Raw genomic sequence first — 19,150 nt, 5'->3', positions numbered from 1 at the left:
TGTCAGCAAAGGGGGTGTGCAGGAGGACCTGGTACGGTCCTTTCCACTGGGGTCCCAGCTTGGGTCAATCCCAGTTCGTTATTAACACCCAATCTCCTGGTTCTGCTCCCTGCCACTCGCCTTCTCTCTCAGGAACAGGTCTTGAGGCTTCCTTCACCTGTGTGTGTAGAGACTTAAGAGACAAAGTTAAATGCTTGAGGTAACAGGGCAATTCCTCGCCCATCATTTGTAGATCTACTTGTATTGGCGGGGAGTTCTGGTCACTGTCTTATGGGGTTCTATTTGTGCGCCCGTATTTCAGCAGCGGTTAGCCCGGTACCGGTTTGAGGTGTAATACGCATGTGATACAGTGCCAGGGGAAGGACTTTAAGCCAATTTAGTCCTGTTTCAAGGGTCAATTTAGTTAGTTTATACTTCAGGGTGCCGTTTGCACGTTCCACGGTTCCTACGGCTCGGGGGTGATAGGCACAGTGGAATTGTTGTTCAACCTTTAGTATTTCGCAGTTCTTTGTTTACTTTCTCAATGAAGTGTCAACCGTTATCAGATGAGATTATTTGTGGGATACCAAACCGAGGAATAACTTCTTTCAGCAGTATCCGCACTACCGTGGAAGCCTTGTTGTTCGTTGTTCGTTGTTCGTCTTCAATCCATTTGCTGAAGACGTCAATTATAACTAAACAGTACATGTAACAATTCACCTTAGGTAACTCAATAACGTCCATTTGTAATGTGTCAAACGGTCCTGCTGGGGTTGAGGTGCACCCTTTATCACATCTATTAGATTTACCCGGGTTTACTTTACAACAAATGAAGCAATCCCTCGCCCGTCTCTCCGCTGCCTCATTCAAACTGGGGGACCACCATGTTTTTAATAACAACATACACATTCCCTCCTGGCCGAGGTGGGTGTCAGAGTGGAGGCGGTCGACCAGGACAGGGAGGAGTATCAGGAATACAAGTCTGACCTGCTGGGGTCTGCCAGAGGCCCGTTGAGTTATTAATAATACAACCAAACATCAACCTCTGTCGCAGGGCCGTCCCCCTGTAATCGCGCGATGTCGGATATGGCTGGGCAATCAATCGGCTGCCTGGCAGGCAAAGGCGTGGGGCCGAATCCACAGTTACTGTTTTAGATAAGGGTCTCGCTTAGCTGCCAGGTCTGCCCTGGCATTGCCTTTACTAACGGGAGAGTTACCGGATATGTGGGCGGCACATTTTATAATAGCAAGCTTACCGGGGAGCTCGATGGCTTTGAGCAAATTGTCAATGTTGGCAATGCTTTTGCCAGCCGACGTTTGGAAGTCCCGCTGCGCCCATAGTGTGCCAAAATCGTAAGAGACCCCAAATGCATAGCGTGAATCCGTGTAAATATTGGCTGTCTGACCCGAGGCGAGGATGTATGCGCAATGAGGTCGAAAAGCTCAGCCTGTTGGGCCGAGAGTGGTGGGTGGAAGGCTGCCGCCTCCAAGGTGGTGTGTGGGGTCACGACGGCATAGCCTGACTGCCGGACACCGTCCGGGGAGATAGAGGATGAGCCGTCCACAAAAAGTATCAGGTCCGGATTGTCGAACTCAATGTCCTGTAGGTCTGGTCGCGGGGAAATGAGGAAGTGGTTTCGCTCTACGCAGGAGTGGGGAGGCTCGGATAGAAGGTCGGGCCGGCGATCCACAAAGGTAGCAGGGTTAAGTGTGGTACAATAGGCGAACGTCAGCAACGGATTATGGAGAAGAGCAATCTCGTAGCGGCTGAGTCGCGCCTGAATGAGATGTTGAATTTAGTGCGTGGTTAGAAGAGCAGTTACCGCATGAGAAGAGTAAACCGTCACCGGTTGATGCAGGAAAAATAAAAAGATTCCTTGGGGTCGCCCTGTAGGTCTTAATAGTACTCCGCAAATATTCAATAAATTGCACCGGCTTCTGCTTTCTGTCCGCGGCGCCCTGCATCACTACTAGCATTTCACTGGGCTTCCGGGGGTATACACAGAAACTGTCAAGGGATTTTGCACAGCATCCTCAGCCTGGGCTGGATTGTGACGAGGGTTAGGGACCTCTCGTATTGGCACCTGTCGTCGGGAGGGGGGGGGGGTGTTTGGATCTACCCGGATCTTTGGTGGGGTAGGGCCAATCAAGTTTCATTTGAGCAACTGCTGCGTCAGGATTATCCTCGGGGTCAGTAGCATCACTGGAGATGGTAAAGTCTGAGTCAGGGTCAAACTCGACCACTTGGGGGTCTATCAAAGGGCCGTCACCCACATAGAGGTTCCGTCTTGTCGTCCATTTATGAGCCATGCGGTTCTTAGGGGTCGGGGGATTAGTACCTTGTGTGTCCCCTTTCCTGGTTTTAGCAATGGGGTCGGTGTACCGTGGAATTGATGTCGGGAGTGCATAAGGGGGTGCGATCATGGGTCAAGGGCACAGGGGGAGCGGAAGGTTCCGAAGGTAGAGGCGGGGCGGGACTGCTGCTCCTCCTCCTCCTCCTCAGTGTCCTCATTAGGGTCAAATTGGGTCTGCAGCCCAGTCAGATCCGGTAAGGCTTTTTATCACCAAGTTTTACATTTTGATCATCAATCCTACGCTGTTAATCATAGATTTCACATAAGGACTTCAGTACCGGCCAGCCTCTGGGTTTTCCGTCACTATCATTGATGGGTATTTTTCTATTTTTTGCATTCACCTCCCAGGAGTTTGGCGGGAGCGCACATTAAGTATACGCGTGGTATACCGTCAGGATTATCCTCGGGGTCAGTAGCATCACTGGAGACGGTATACCATGCGTAATTTGATCTTTCCATTTTTGTGAGACATTCTGTTGCCACACCTGTCCCTCTGCTCGTTTACACTTCTCAAGATCCCAGGTTCCCCCTAATGGCCAAAGTTCAGTCCTCAACTTATTATTCATCCGCGCGCTCAGTCTCCGTAAATCTGTCTCGTTAACCGGGAATTCTTTACACATTTTCCATAATGGCGTATTTGGTCCTGATTTATCTAGAGTCTGGCCCATTTTGGTAACTTACTCTCACATCCACTTCAGTTTCCTTACCTTCGCGTGCGGTTTCAGTTAGATGTTGGAAACAGACCCTAATCAAATGACATATGTATTGCTCCGGAGCTTCCAACCCCAAACCCCACGCAGGGACTCTAACCACGCTTCCTATACCAGGGGAGTCGAACCCCAAACTCTTAAGCCAGGGACCTCTAACACCAACTTCTTAAACCAGGGACCTCTAATCCCAGCTTCTTAAACCAGGGGTCTCTAACCCCAACTTCTACGTAGTTCTTACCTGTTATCCGTGTCTCCCAACTGAAGTTCTCCGTTTGGTCTGTGGAGGCCGGAGCCAAACGGGTCGGAACGGGGAGTCAGAGAGGGAGAGAGAGACCGAGAAAAATCTCTCGGAGGGCCCTTCCGTCTCAACCCGCTCGTACCTGCCCGCTGATCGCTTACACCAGACCCCCGAACTCCAGCCGTTAGGCTCTGGCTGGCTCGCCAAATTGTTAACCTGAAATTATTAATCTGCTCAGTTGAGGAAAAACACCAGAGACACGAAATTACCTCTGAAACGGTTTTTATTCAGAGAGGAGTTCGCAGCCACACGCACTTTGGGCGTAAGGTAACCAACTCCCAATTTGTCGGTTTACTTATACCCAAAAGCAGGGTACTACATTCACAAATATGGTTACCGATTCGAATTCATCAATTGATTGGCTATTGCATCGCTAAGCACGCGAAAGACTCGGAACAAGTATAGACGCAAGCGCAATACTCGGAATTGGGTATGGACGCAAGCAAAACACTCAAAAGTAGGTATATAGCTCAAAATACTTTGTCAAACACATTGTCTTGTGGTCGCAGGTTCCCTTTTCTTTGTGGTTGCCACATACTATCTGGAATCTCATCTTAGCTATTTCCCCAATAACGTATCATCCCCCGGTCCTGCCTACATATTTTGCTACACTTACCCCTCGCCCCCCCCCTTCTACATGTACCCCTTACCCTCTTCACATTCTCAGCTGTGGGGTTGGCAAGATGCAGATTTTAGTGAAAACTCTGACAGGGAAAACCATTACCCTTGATGTTGAACCAGATGACACCATTGAAAATGTGAAAGCCAAAGTCCAGGACAAGGAGGAGATTCCTCCTGACCAGTAGCGTTAGACCTGTGCTGGAATGCAGCTAGAGGATGGCTGTAACTTCTCTGACTACAACATCCAGAAAGAGTCCATTCTGCATCTGCTGCTGCTCTGAGAGGTGGTGATCTGTCGCAAGTGCTATGCCTGCCTGTGTCTTGTGCGTCAATCTGTCATAAAACCAAGTGTGGCCACACAAACAATCTGTGCCCGAAGAAGAAACTGAACTAAACATCATGTTCTGTTGCCCACGTTAGACTTGCATTTGTCCTAAGTTTCCGATAAAAGTTAGTTTAGGGATGTGGGACAAATGCAGATGGATGGAACCAACTCAGATGATTTTGGTCAGTATGGACAAGTGGGGCCTCTATTTTCATACGTCTGAGAAATAGTATCTAATTTTAATTCTCATATTCTGCTTATTCTAATGTAATCTTCTCCCACATTTGTAATTTCTATTTTCTGTCCATGTAAAGGTCTTTGCATTCAAAGTCAACAATGTCTCCTCCACAATCACCATCAGCACTTGTGTACATCAATGCTGCACACTTGGCCGCTACTCTACTTTCTTTATACCTGTGATTTTTGGCAAAGTACAACACCAATGCCATATTTAAGTTTGCAGATAAGACCACTGTTGATGGATGAATTAAGGTGGTGAAAAAATTGCCATCAGGAGGGAAATGGAAAATCTGGTGAATGGTGCCACATCAGCAACCTCTCACTCAACATCAGCAAAAACAAAGAATTGATCACTGACCACAGGAGGAGGAAACGGGAAGTCTATGAGCGAGTCATCATCAGGGACTGGAGGTGGATCTGTCCCAGGACTATCCGTAATTGCCATTATAAAGAAGGCACGGCTGCAACTCTGCTCAGGAGTTTGATTATAATTGGTGTGTCAAATGAAACTTCGACACACTTCCATAGTTGCACAGTGGAGAGTATCCTGACTGGTTGCATCATGGCCTGATATGGCAATTCAATGATCAGGAATGGAAAGGTCTACAAGATGTAATGGATACATCGCATTTCATCACAGGCAAAGCCCTCCCATCATTTAGTACATTTACAAGATGCACTTTTACAAGAAAACCTCATCCATCATCAATCACATCCTTCAACCACCTCATGCTCTCTTCTCACAGCTGCCATCGGGAAGGATGTACAGGAGCCTTAAGACCCACACCACTAGCCTCAGGAAGAGTTATTACCCAACAGCAGTCATGGCCTTGAAGTGAAACATGTATCTTCACTGAACTGATTCCATAATCTGCAGACTCACTTTCAAGTATTCTACAATTGAATTTCACAGTAAAATTTATTTTTTATGATTTGCATGATCTGTCTTTTGCACATTGGTTGTCTGTCAGTTTTTGCTGTTTATTGTTTTCATCAATTCCATTGTATTTATTCTCTTGTAAGTACCTGAAAGAAAATGAATCTGAAAGTTGTACCCTATTGTGCCAGAGGTCCCAACACACCAGACCTCTACTGCACTACGATAAGGAATGCCTATTGTTCATTCCCGACACTGCATTTTGTTTAGTCAGATCATTTGACTGTACTCGTCCTACCTGCATACAGACAGAGCCTAAAGAGCAAGACTCCAGAGATCAAGCTTGTCTGAGTGGCATAATAATAACAACCTTTCACTCATTGTCAGTAAGACCAAGCGACAGATCGTAGACTTCAGGAGAGGGAAACCAGATGCCCATGAGCCAGTAATCATTGGACAATCAGAAATGAAGAGAGTCAATATCTTTAAATTCCTGTGTGCCTCTATCACAGGATCTGTCCTGGATCTATCATATAAATATTATTGTGAAGAAATCACGACTGCACCTTTACTTCCTCAGGGCTGTCAGAGATTCAGCATGTCATCGAAAACTTGGCCAAACCTCTATAAGTGTGTGGTGGAAAGTGTGCTGACTGGCTGCATTATGGCCTAGTATAGGATCATCAATGGCGTTGAATGGAAAATCATACAAAAGGTAGTGGATTCAGCCCAGGTACATCACGGGTAAACCATTCATAACAACTGAGCACATCTACATGAAACGTAGCTGTAGAAAAGCAACATCCATCATCAAAGATCCTCACCACCCAGGCAATGCTTTTTTCTCACTGCTACCATCAGGTAGAAGGTACAGGTACATTCTGACATGCACGACCTGGTTCAAGAACAGTTACAACCCCTCAAACATCAGAGGTCTGATGAAAAGGGGATAGCCGCACACGTGTCAGGACTCATTTAGGGGCTCTGTTATATTGTTATTTCATGCTCATTATTTATTGCTATTTATTTTTCTGCATTTGCACTGTTTGTTTACAGTTTATAGATCTTCATATTGGCAGTTCACAGTTACTGTTCTATAGATTTGCAAATAATGGCTGCAGAAAATGATTCTCCGGGTTGAATGTGGTGATGTGTATGCACTGTGAGAATAAATCTTACTTTGAACTGAACTATATGGTGAAATATGCACACTGTGATAACAAATGTGAAATGACCCTCGTCAGGTGTGAGCTCTCTCAGTGGGATAGCATTTTTGTGATAGTGATCATAATTTTATCTCTTTACAATATCATTGGAGAGAGATAGGAACAGACAAGTTAGAAAAGCGTTTAATTGCAGTAAGGGAAATATGTGGCTATCGGGCAGGAAATCGGAAGCTTAACTTGGAAAAAGATGTTCTCAGCAAAAACAACTGAAGAAATGTGGCAAATGTTCAGAGGATATTTGTGTGGAGTTCTGCATAGCTACATTCCAATGAGACAGGGAAGTTATGGTAGGGTACAGGAACCGTGGTGTACAAAGGCTGTAATAAATCTACTCAAGGAGCAAAGAAAATCTGACAATAGGTTCAGAAAGCTAGGTAATGTTAGAGATCTAGAAGATTATGCTAACAGGAAGGAGCTTCAGATAGAAACTAGGAGAGCCAGAAGGGACCATGAAAAGGCCTTGGCAGACAGGATTAAGGAAAACCCCAAGGCATTCTACAACTATGTGAAGAGGAAGAGGATAAGATGTGAAAGTATAGGACCTATCAAGTGTGACAGTGGGGAAGTGTATATGGAACTGGAGGAAATACCAGAGGTTCGTAATGAATATTTTACTTCAGCATTCACCATGGAAAAGGATCTTGGTGATTTTAGTGATGACTTGCAGCAGACTAAAAAGCTTGAGCATGTAGATATTAAGAGAGAGGATGTACTGGAGCTTTTAGAAAGCATCAAGTTGGATAAGTCATCAGGACCAAATGAGATGTACCCCAGGCTGCTGTGGGAGGTGTGGCAGGAGATTACTGAGCCTCTGGCAATGATCTTTGCATCATCAATTGGGACAGGATGAATTGCGGCGGGTTGGAGGGTTGCAGGTGTTGTTCCTTTATTTGAAAAAGGGTGTAGAGATAGCCCAGGAATCTATAGACCAGGGAGTCTTACCTCAGTGGTTGGAAAGTTGATGGAGAAGATCCAGAGAGGCAGGATTTATGAACATTAGGATAGGTAGAATATGATTAGGAATAGTCAGCATGGCTTTGTCAAGGGCAAGTCGTGCCTCAGGAGCCTGATTGAATAATTTGAGGATGTGACTAAACACATTGATGAAGGAAGAGCAGTAGATGTAGCGTATATGGATTTCAGCAAGGCATTTGATAAGGTACCCCATGCAAGGCTTATTGAGAAAGTAAGGAGGCGTTGTGGATCCGGAACTTGCTTGCCCACAGAATAGTGGTTGAAGACAGGTTATATTCTGCATGGAGATCGGTAACCAGTATTGTGCCTTGGACATTTGTTCTGGGCCACATACATACTCGTTGTGATTTTTATAAATGACCTGGATGAGGAAGTGGAGGGATGGTTTAGTAAGTCTGCTGATTACACAAATGTTGGAGGTTTTGTGGATAGTGTGGAGGGCTGTTAGAGGTTACAGCGGGACATTGATAGGATGCAAAACTGGGCTGAGAATTGGTTGATGGAGTTCAACCCAGATAAATGTGAAGTGGTTCATTTTGGTAGGTCAATTATGATGGCAGAATATAGTATTAATGGTAAGACTCTTGGCAGTGTGGAGGATCAGAAGGATCTTGGGGTCTGAGTCCATAGGACACTCACAGCTGCTACACAGGTTGACTCTGTGGTTAAGAATGTATACAGTGTATTTGCCTTCATCAACTGTGGAATTGAATTTAGGAGCTGAGAGGTAATGTTGCAGCTATATGGTACCCTGGTCAGACCCCACTTTGAGTACTGTGTTCAGTTCTGGTCGCCTCACTACAGGAATGATGTACACGCCATAGAAAACATGTAGATGAGATTTACAAGGATGTTGCCTGGATTGAGGAGCATGCCGTATGAGAAAAGTTTGAGTGTATTTGGCCTTTTCCCCTTGGAGTGACGGAGCGTGAGAGGTGACCTGATAGAGGTGTATAAGATGTTGAGAGGCATTTATTGTGTGGATAGTCAGAGGCATTTTCCCGGGGCTGAAATGGTTGTCACAAGAACACACAGTTTTAAGGTGCTGGGGAGTAGGAACAGAGGAAATGTCAGTGATAAAGTTTTTTACTCAGGTTGGTTAATGTGCAGAATGGGCTGCTGGCAACGGTGGTGGAGATGGATACGTTAGGGTCTTTTAAGAGACTTTTCGATAGTTACAAGGAGCTTCGAAAAATAGAGGGCTATGGGTAAGCCTAGTAATTTCTGAGGTAGTGAGGTAATGTTCGGCACAACTTTCTGGGCTGTAGGTTTTCTAAGTTACTGTTAACTTAGTTTGGATTAAAATTTTGGCTTTGACAATATTTTTCCGTAACGTTCTTTTTTAATAAACGGTTCAGTGATCTAGTTACACTGATTTTTTTACCCCAAATTATAAAAGATTATCCACACAAAAATGTAGAAAATACAAATATTAAATATTTATAAGACCGTAAGAGTCAAATTAAATTATGAATATTACTCTCTATAACACACTCAATTCCCGTGGGTGGGTGGGGTCACCGTTCCCGGAAATCCCCTTCAGTTAAATTACTCTGTTGAATTGCTGGCAATTTTTCAGCGTCTCCACTGATTGACAGGTCTCTCCGCCCCGCCTCCCGTGCTGTTGACTCCGCGTCACGTGAAACCGCGTTGCATATTGCCAATCTGTGACGAGCTGACGTCATAAAAGTCACACCATCACCGACGTCGTTTCCTTGGGAACGGCCTGGGGCGGGCGGTAAGTCCGGGATGGTGGGCAAGGAGTTGTGGTAAAGTGGAGTCGGTCTCTACTTTGGGTTTCGGCTCCACTGTGGGAATCGGCCTCTCCTCTTCCTGCCCTCGGAACAGTGAGTGTCTGTCAGCGCCTCACCGCACCGGCTCTCTGCCTCAGGTACAATATTTAAACCATATTTGCACAGTTACATGGATAGGAAAGGTTGAGAGGGACACGGGCCTAATGCAGGCGGATGGGACGAGTTCAGGTCGACAACTTGGTCGGCGTGGATGAGTTTTACCGAAGGGACGGTTTCAGTTCTGTATAAATCACTGACTCTATTCTGGGCGGTTCAACCAGGGCAGGATGTGCACAGTGAATGTCAGGTTCCTGAGAAGGTTTAATGAAGAGAGACTTCGTGGGTTTCTGCCCCCACACCTCCTCCGGCAGCTGACTTAGGATAGCAGCTATTCTCTGTGTGAAGTGTGTACCCTTCAGATCCCCTTTAAATCTGTCTTTAAACAGTTTTGTACAATTCTAATGAGAGGCAGTTCTTTGGCTGACAAGGCAAGTACAACACACAACCCTGTCTACCTGTGATGCCACATACAGGGAACTGTGTAACAATATTAGGGACACATGCACAGGTACTTTGGTGAGCAAGGCCTGGAGGGATATGAAACTAATGCAGGAAAGTGGGATTAGTATAGCTGTGCGTGATGGGGATTATAAATGTGATGGGCCAGAGTGTCTGTTTCTGTCCTGGACAACCCTGGCAACAGCAGTCCTCCACTGCAGTGGGGTTTGTTACCTTCATTCTCAGCTGTGAGCTTGTTCCACTGAACCCCTTATCCTCTGAGAAGATATTTGCATCCTTCCATTGTGACCAAGCTGTCCGCCGTCTTCTAATATTAACCAGTGTTCTTCACCAAATTCCCATTTAGAGGTCCTGTTACTGGTGCACGGGGAATGGGAGCATTTTGGTAGCCATTTGAGGTGGGTGATTCACTACTAACCCTAAAGCATTAATACCTTTGTCCAACAAAAATCCATTGTCCTGGGTTCTGAGTGTTTTATGTAAGTCAATCCTGAATTTCTGTGTTCCAGGTTCCCACTGAACTTTCACAGTCAGTGGTTTCTGCATGTCCATACTGACCATTGAGAATCTGCCTCCACTAACTCAGCACATGGTCTGTCTCCTACCCTGCCCTGGTGATTCAAATGCTCATCCTGATGGTTCTGAAATACCAGCCTGCACCACCCCTCAGACAGTGTATTCCAGATTGTATCCTGCTTTATTCTTCCAGCTGGTCCACATCCCACATCGAGATTTTCTAGCCGCCTTTGCTGATCATCATGCCTTTAATCTTGTCAACTGCAAACTTGCTGATCCAGTTTACCATATTCTCATCCAGATCGTTTATACAGATGGAAAACAACAAACTAGGGCAGAATGAACACAGTCATGACTGATTCCTCGGAAGTGTTCATCAACAGAGACTTTGTGTGTTTTTGCCTCCACCACCTCCTCTGGCAGCTCATTCGGGATACCAGCTGTTCTCTGTGTCAAATATTTACCCTCCAGGTCCCCTTTAAACCACCGCCCCCTCACCTTACAACTATTCCCTTTAGCCTTAGACAGCCACACTACTGGAAACAGTCTCTGTCTCTCTAACCTTTTTATGCCTCACGTAATTTTATCCACATCCATCAACTCACTCTTCAGATTACTTTCAACCTCCACCCTGTCACATCAAAACTATTCTGTGCAGTTTTAGGGCAGAGAAAACTGTTCCTTCCCTAAAAGACCACAGGGAGTGAACAGTTTCTGCCTACCCATCCCTAGAAGATGTCCCATTGATCCATGAAACTGACACTCAGTCCCCTGCACCAGCTCCTCAGCCACACATTCATCAGTGGTATCTGTCTATATCTCCCCCCACTAACAAGTGTCACTGGGAGTCATATGGAGCTTACTACTTTTTAGTTTCTGTCTTATTTCTGTAAATTCACTGCAGAGGACCACATCCCTCCTCCTCCCTCCGTTGCTATTACCAACATGCACCATCCACCACGATGTCTGCCTGCTCAGCTTTCCCTTTGAAATGTCCTGCAGCTGTTCCGAGACCATCGGACCATCCCGTCTGCTGCACTATTCTTCCAGGAATAAGAGATCATAACAGATCTCATAACCCTCTCAAACCCTCTTTTCCTCCTGACAATCAAGAACCTCCACATTAAATATACCCAATGAATTGGCCACATCCGTCTGTGGGGATGAATTCAGAGTCAGAACCAGAATCAGGTTTATTACCGCCGGCAGGTATCAGGAAATTTGTTAATTTAGCAGCAGCAGTTCAATGCAGGACATGATAATATAGAAATAATAAATAAAATATAGTATGTGTGTGTATTTGGATATGTATATAAGTAAATTAAATACAGAAATAATATGTTATAAATAATATAGAATACATCTACAGCAGTTTTTGGGTGTTTTAAAGTGATAAACCAAATATCTTCAAACTCCTGATGAAATATACCCGCTGTATCGCCTTCTTTATACTGTAGCTGCATCAGTAGATCCTCAGAGATATTGACACCCAGGAACTTGAAGTTGTTCACTGTCCTCTTCTGATCCCTGTATGAGGATTGGTTTGTGTTACCTCGTCTTCCCCTTCCTTCAATCAGCTGTTTTCTCTTACTGACATTAAGCACAAGATTGTTGCTGCGACACCACTCAACTGGCTGGTATATCCCACTCCTGTATGTCCAATCATCTCCATCTGAGATTCTACCGACAATGGTTGTATGAGACATATTTATAGATTGCATTTGAGCTATATTTAGTCACATGGTCATGGGTATAGAGGGAGTAGAGCAATCAGCTAAGCACACATCCTAGAGGTACACCAGGGACAGTGTTGATCGTCAGCGAAGAGGAGATACTTGAATTTGAATTGACTTTATTTCTTGCATCTTTCACGTACATGAGGAGTAAAAATCTACATTATGTCTCCATCTAAATATGTAATGTGCAATCATAGTAATATATAATACTTGATTAAAAAAAATAGAACAGCCAATGTAACAGAGAGGTACCCTCAAACCCTCAAATAATCAATCTGATAGCCTGGTGGAAGGAGCTGTCCAGAAGCCTTTTTGTCCTGTCTTTTATGCAGCGGTACCGTTTCCTGGATGGTTGTTGTTGGAATAGATTATACTTGGGGTGACTTGGGTCCTCAATGATCCCTTGGGCCCTCTTGTCACACCGGTCTTTGTAAGTGTCCTGAATCATGGGAAGTTCACAACTACAGATGCACTGGGCTGTCCGCACCACACTCTGCAGAGTCCTGCAATTAAAGGAGGTACAGTTCCCATACCAGGCAGTGATGCAGCCAGTCGGGATGCTCCCAGTTGTGCCCCTGTAGAAAGTTCTTAGGATTTGTGGGCCCATAGCAAACTTCCTCAGTCGTCTGAGATGAAAGAGGCGCTGTTGTCCCTTTTCCACCACTCAGCAGGTACGTACAGACCACGTGAGATCCTCAGGTATGCTGCTGCCGAGGAACTTAAAGCTGTTTACCCTCTCAACTCCAGATCCATTGATGTCAATAGGGGTTAGCCCATCTCCATTAATCCACACAATATATGTGGATTATCACCAATCTGCACAGATTGTGGTTTCCCGGTTAGGAAGTTGAGGATCCAATTGCAGAGGGTCCAGGTTCTGTGGCTTATTGATCAGGACTGTGGGAATGATGGTGTTAATCGCTGAGCTCTAGTCAATGAACAGCATTCTGACAAAGGAAGCACTGATTCACTACCCTTTACTAAGGAAATTGCTCCTTATCTTTGTTCTAACGGTATGTCCTAATATTCTGACGCTGTGCCGTGTTCCCAGACTGCCCCACTATCGGAAACACCCTCCCCACTCCATTCTAGGCCTTTCGATATTTGATCGGTTTCAATGAGATTCCGTCATTCTTCTAAAGTCCAGAGAGTACAGGCCCAAAGTCATCAAACAGTCCTTGTTCATTAACCCTTTTATTGCCAGGATCATTTTTGTGAACCTCCTCTGGACCCTCTCTGATGCGAGCATGTAGCTTTTTAGATAAGGGGCCCAAAACTGTTCAAGATACTCCAAGTGTGATCGGACCAATGCCTTATAAAGTCTGAGCTGATCCTATATATCCCTACCACTCCAGTAATATTCCTACCACTAATGTAAGAGTCACCAGGGTACAGTTTCCCTGTTCCAGTCGTGGTCACTCAATAATCTGCATCCTGACCTCAGGTGTGAACAACACACTGAATCTCCGGTCTCAGCATCCTGGAAACTCTAGGTCTGTCCATCACCATTTTCATTTCCTTCACACGGTCAGTCAGGAGCTGCACATCGGTGCACTTCCCTCATGTGAAGTTATCGGGGACACTGAGTGACTCCCTGATCTCCCACATCCTGAGGTGGAGCATGTCACTGCCATAACTGTAATTCCAGATACTCCAGTAGGGAGAGGAATTCCAAAGAAATCCTCAGACATTTGACTTCCTGGAGTACGCCGACTTATCTGCCATTTCTCTGCCCACATTTCCAGCTGGTCCATGTTCTGCTGAATCCTTTGGCAACTTTGATCACGATCCATAACTGCACCAATTTCTGTGCCTCTGCAGACCAACAAATCAGCCCTCCTTCATTTTCATCCATATCATTTCACAAAGAGCAGAATTCCTTGTGGGGTACCACTGTTCACAGGTTTCCAGTCAGAATCACACCCCTCAACCATTCCCTTCTTTAATCTCTGACCAAGCTACATTTTGAACACATTTTACTGAATTTCTTTTGAGCCACGTGCTTCCATGCTCTGGATCCGCCTACCATGGGGACTCATGTTGAAAGCTTGACCAAAGTCTTTGTGTCCTAAACATACTACGCAGCTCTCATCAATCGAATTTGTCACTTAAAACTTTCGACCAAGTTTGCAAGACTTGACGTTGCCCATGCAAAGTGATATTCGCTACTCTGAAATTGATTACGCTTTTTCAGATGCAATCTGATCCTATCGTTAAATATCTTTTCCAATAATATCCCTCCCAATAACGTAAGAGTCACCAGGGTATAGTTTCCTGTCTTTTCCCTTTTGCATTACTTAAAAAGGGGAAGAATATTTTGTACTCTTCTGCATCCTGGTCTGTAATTAAAAGAGCATCAGTTTTGAGATTTGTTAAATTTTTGTCCTTATTTTATCCCTCAAGCATCAGGTTTTTGAATCAAAGTTCAAAGTAAATTTATTATCAGTACGTATACATTCTGCAGCTTTGAGGTTTGTTTCAAACAGGCTGCCGTAAAACAAAGAAAGCCAAAAGAACCCACTAGTAAAATAAGAAGACCATCAAACATCCAATGTGCAGAAAGAAAGACAAATCCTGCAAACATTAAACACAAGCAAATTCTGTAGCGTTTTGAACTGAAATGCTCAAAGAGAGTCTGTGCACAGATGTTTAGTTCAGTGCAGAGTAGAGCAGCGAGCTGAACCGGCTTGTCCCTGGCCTCGGGCAGAACAACCTGACCTTTTCAGTCTAAATTGTTGTCCGAACACTGGTTTCAGTCGCTTTGATACGATCTGTGACCTGGTCCCAGCCACCTTGATTTGACCTGTACCTGACTTTTCCATTTCAGTCCGGAATTTAAATCAACCATACTTTGGGTCTTTCTCACTCTCAGTGACTCACTGCCTTAACTCTGTTCAGCCACATCAAATTGCTTCCAAGTCGAAAGGGAAGTTACAGGCCAGAAAAAGAGATTCACTGGTGTCACCTTAATAGACAATAGACAATAGGTGCAGAAGTAGACCATTCGGCCCCTCGAGTCTGCACCGCCATTCTGAGATCATGGCTGATCATTCACTGTCAATGCCCAGTCCCTGCCTTGTCCCCATATCCCTTGATTCCCCTATCCATCAGATATCTATCCAGCTCCTTCTTGAAAGCATCCAGAGAATTGGCCTCCACCGTCTTCCGAGGCAGTGCATTCCACACCTCCACAACTCTCTGGGAGAAGAAGCTCTTCCTCAACTCTGTTTTAAATAACTGACCTCTTATTCTCAATCCATGCCCTCTGGTACTGGACTCTCCCAACATCTGGAACATATTTCCTGCCTCAATCCTATCAAATCCTTTAATTATCTTAAACGTTTCAATCAGATCCCCTCTCAATCTCCTCAATTCCAGCATGTACAAGCCCAATCTCTCCAATCTGTCTGCGTAAGACAGCCCTGCCATCCCAGGAATCAACCTAGTGAATCTACGCTGCACTTCCTCAGTTGCCAGAATGTCCTTCCTTAAACCTGGAGACCAAAACTGTACACAATATTCCAGGTGTGGTCTCACCAGGGCCCTGTACAAATGCAAAAGGACATCCTTGCTCTTGTACTTAATTCCCCTTGTAATAAAGGCCAACATTCCATTTGCCCTCTTCACTGCCTGTTGCACCTGCTCATTCACCTTCATTGACTGATGAACAAGGACTCCAAGGTCTCTTTGCATTTCTCCCTTACCTAACTCTACACCGTTCAGACAATACTCTGCCCTCTTGTTCCTGCTTCCAAAGTGGATAACTTCACATTTATTCGCATTGAATGACATCTGCCAAGTATCTGCAAATTCACACAGCCTATCCAAGTCTCCCTGTATTCTCCTAACGTCCTCTTCGCATGTCACACTGCCACCCAGTTTAGTATCGTCAGCAAACTTGCTGATATAGTTTTCAATGCCCTCATCTAAATCGTTGACATAAATCGTAAAGAGCTGTGGTCCCAATACAGAGCCCTGTGGTACCCCACTAGTCACCTCCAGCCAGTCCGAGAAACACCCATTCACTGCTACCCTTTGCTTTCTATCTGCCAACCAGTTTTCTATCCATGTTGAAACCCTGCCCCCAATGCCATGAGCTCTGATTTTACTCACCAATCTCCTATGTGGCACCTTATCGAATGCCTTCTGAAAATCTAGGTACACAACATCTACTGGCTTACCCTCATCTAACATCCTTGTTACACCCTCAAAAAACTCCAACAGATTAGTCAAGCATGATTTGCCCTTGGTAAATCCATGCTGGCTCGGCCTAATCCTATTTCTGCCATCTAGATGTGCCACTATTTCATCCTTAATAATGGACTCAAGCATCTTCCCCACGACTGACGTTAGGCTAACAGGGCGATAATTCTCCGTTTTCTCCTTCCCTCCCTTTTTGAAAAGTGGGACAACATTAGCCACTCTCCAATCTTCAGGAAATGATCCTGAATCTGAGGAACATTGGAAAATGATTACCAATGCATCCGCAATTTCCTGAGCCACCTCTTTTAGAACCCTCGGATGCAGACCATCTGGACCCGGGGATTTATTAGCCTTCAGTCCTACCAGTCTACTCATCACAGTTTCTTTCCTAATGTCAATCTGTCTCAATTCCTCTGATATCTTATGACCTTGGCCCATCCATACATCTGGGAGATTGCTTGTGTCCTCCCTGGTGAAGACAGATCTAAAGTATGCATTAAATTCTGTTGCCATTTCCCTGTTTCCCATAACAATTTCTCCCAATTCATTCTTCAAGGGGCCAACATTGTTCGTAACTATCTTCTTTCTCTTCACATAGCTAAAAAAGCTTTTGCTATCCCCTTTTATATTCCTGGTTAGACTGAGCTCATACCTGATTTTTTCTCTCCGTATTGCTTTTTTAGTTAAGTTCTGCTGTTACTTAAAACTTTCCCAATCATCTGTATTCCCACTCATCTTAGCCCTGTCATACTTCTTTTTCTTTAATGCTATACAATCTCTGACTTCCTTTGTCAACCACTGTGGCCCCTTCCCCCTCTTTGAATCCTTCCTTCTCATTGTGGAGATAACTCTATTTAACTTCACTTAACTCACCACTGAACTGTTTCCCACAGTCTATCACTTCACTTTCAATGATTCTGCATCTCATGTTCTCTATTTATTTAATTATGACTATTATTATTATTTCCTCTCTTGTATTTACATAAGTTATAATCGTTTGCACATTGGTTATTTGGCCACCCTGTTGGATGCAGTCTTTCTGTTGTGGTTCTTGGATTTACTGAGTAAGGCCGTACAGCATAGCAGCAGAATTAGGCTATTTGGCCCTTCGAGTCCACTTTGCCATTCAATCTTGTCTGACCGTTTTCTCTCTATGCAGCCCCACTCCTTGGCCTTCTAGTAACCTATGATGCCATGTTCAATCATGAGCCTATCAAGCTCTGCCTTAAATACACCCAAGTACGTGGCCTCCACAGCTGACTGTGGTTATAAATTGAACTAATTCAGCACACTCTGGCTAAAGAATTTCTCCGCATTTCTGTTTTAAATGGACACCCCTCTATCCTGAGGTTGTGCCTTCTAGTCCTAGACTCCCACAACATAGGAAACATCCTTTCCACATCTACTCAGTCCAGGCCTTTCAACATTCAAAATGAGATTCCCCCCCACCCCATCCTTCAAAATTCCAGTGAGTACAGACCCAGAGCTGTCAAATGTTCCTCGTATGATAACTGTTTCTTTCCCAGAATCATCCTTGTGAAACTTTTCTGAACCATTCCCAATGCCAGCACATCTTTTCTTAGATGAGGAGCCCAAAACGCTTCACAATACTTAAGGTGAGGCCTCACCAGTGCCTTATAAAGTCTCAGCATCAAATCCCTGTTCTTGTATTCTAACCGCTTGATGTGAATGCTAACATTGCTTTTGCCTCCTTCACTTCCGACTTTACCTGCAAGTTATCTTTAGGTTGGTCTGCACAAAGACTTCCAAGTCCCTTTTCACCTCAGATTTTTGGATTTTCTCCCTATTTGAAAAATAGTCTGTACATTTTTTCTACTACTGGAGTGCAAGACCATGCATTTCCAACAGTGTATTTAATTTGCCATTGTCTTGCCAATTCACCTAATCTGTCAAAGTACTTTTGCAGCCTTCCTGTTTCCTGAACAGTACCTGCTCTTCTTGTCATCTGCAAACTTGTAATAAAGCCATCTATTTCATCATTTAAATCAATGATATACAGCATAAAATGAAGTGGTCCCAACACCGACCCCTGCAGAACACCACTACTCACTGGCAGCCAACCAGAAAGGATCCTTTTATTCCCACTTGCTGACTTGCTGCCTTCTACCAATCAGCCAATGTTCTAACCACGCCAGTAACTTTCCTGTAATACCATGGGCTATTAGCTTGGTAAGCAGTCTCATGTGTGGCACCTTTTCAAAGGCCTTTTGAAAGTCCAAATATATGACATCTGCTGCATCCCCTTTATCTATCCTGCGTGTAATGTCTTCAAAGAATTCCAACGGGTTCATCAGGCAAGACTTTCCCTTAAGGAAACCATGCTGACTTTGTCCATTCTTGTCCTGTTGTTCCAGTACTGCATAACCTCATCCTTAACAATTAACTCCAAAGTCTTCACAACCACTGAGGTCAGGCTAACTGCTGTATAATATCCTTTCTGCTGCCTCCCTCCTTTCTTAGAGTGGAGTGACATTTGCAAATTTCCAGTCCCCTAGCACAATGCCAGAGTCCATTACTAATGGCACCACAATTTCTACCGCTACCTCTGTCAGAACCCTAGGATGCAGTTGATCTGGTCCAGGTGACTTATATACCCTCAGGTCTTTCAGCTTTTTGAGCGCCTTTTCCTTATAATAATAACTACATTCACTTCTCTTCCCTAACACACTTCAGCATCTGGCACACGGCTAGTAACTTCCACTGATGCAAAATACTATTTTAGTTCATCTGCCATCTTCTTCTTGCCCCCCCCCCCCC

General features: G+C 44.7%; 1 long non-coding RNA gene and 1 pseudogene across 1 annotated transcript in view; both read left to right on the top strand.

Annotated features, from left to right (window-relative positions):
- The window catches only part of LOC132383910 (polyubiquitin-like), a 54,426-nt pseudogene extending 50,070 nt beyond the window's left edge, over nt 1-4,356 (top strand).
- A 4,953-nt stretch (nt 4,357-9,309) lies between these two features.
- Nucleotides 9,310-19,150, top strand: part of LOC132383913 (uncharacterized) — a 41,085-nt gene continuing 31,244 nt past the window's right edge. The window contains exon 1 of the long non-coding RNA XR_009508796.1: nt 9,310-9,496. This is a non-coding gene — a long non-coding RNA (uncharacterized LOC132383913). The remainder of the gene's footprint in view (nt 9,497-19,150) is intronic.

This window comes from Hypanus sabinus, chromosome 31 (assembly GCF_030144855.1).
Source record: "Hypanus sabinus isolate sHypSab1 chromosome 31, sHypSab1.hap1, whole genome shotgun sequence".
NCBI lineage: Eukaryota > Metazoa > Chordata > Chondrichthyes > Myliobatiformes > Dasyatidae > Hypanus > Hypanus sabinus.
The sequence above is the reverse complement of the archived record's forward strand: the minus strand, read 5'-3'. Positions and strand labels throughout refer to the sequence as shown.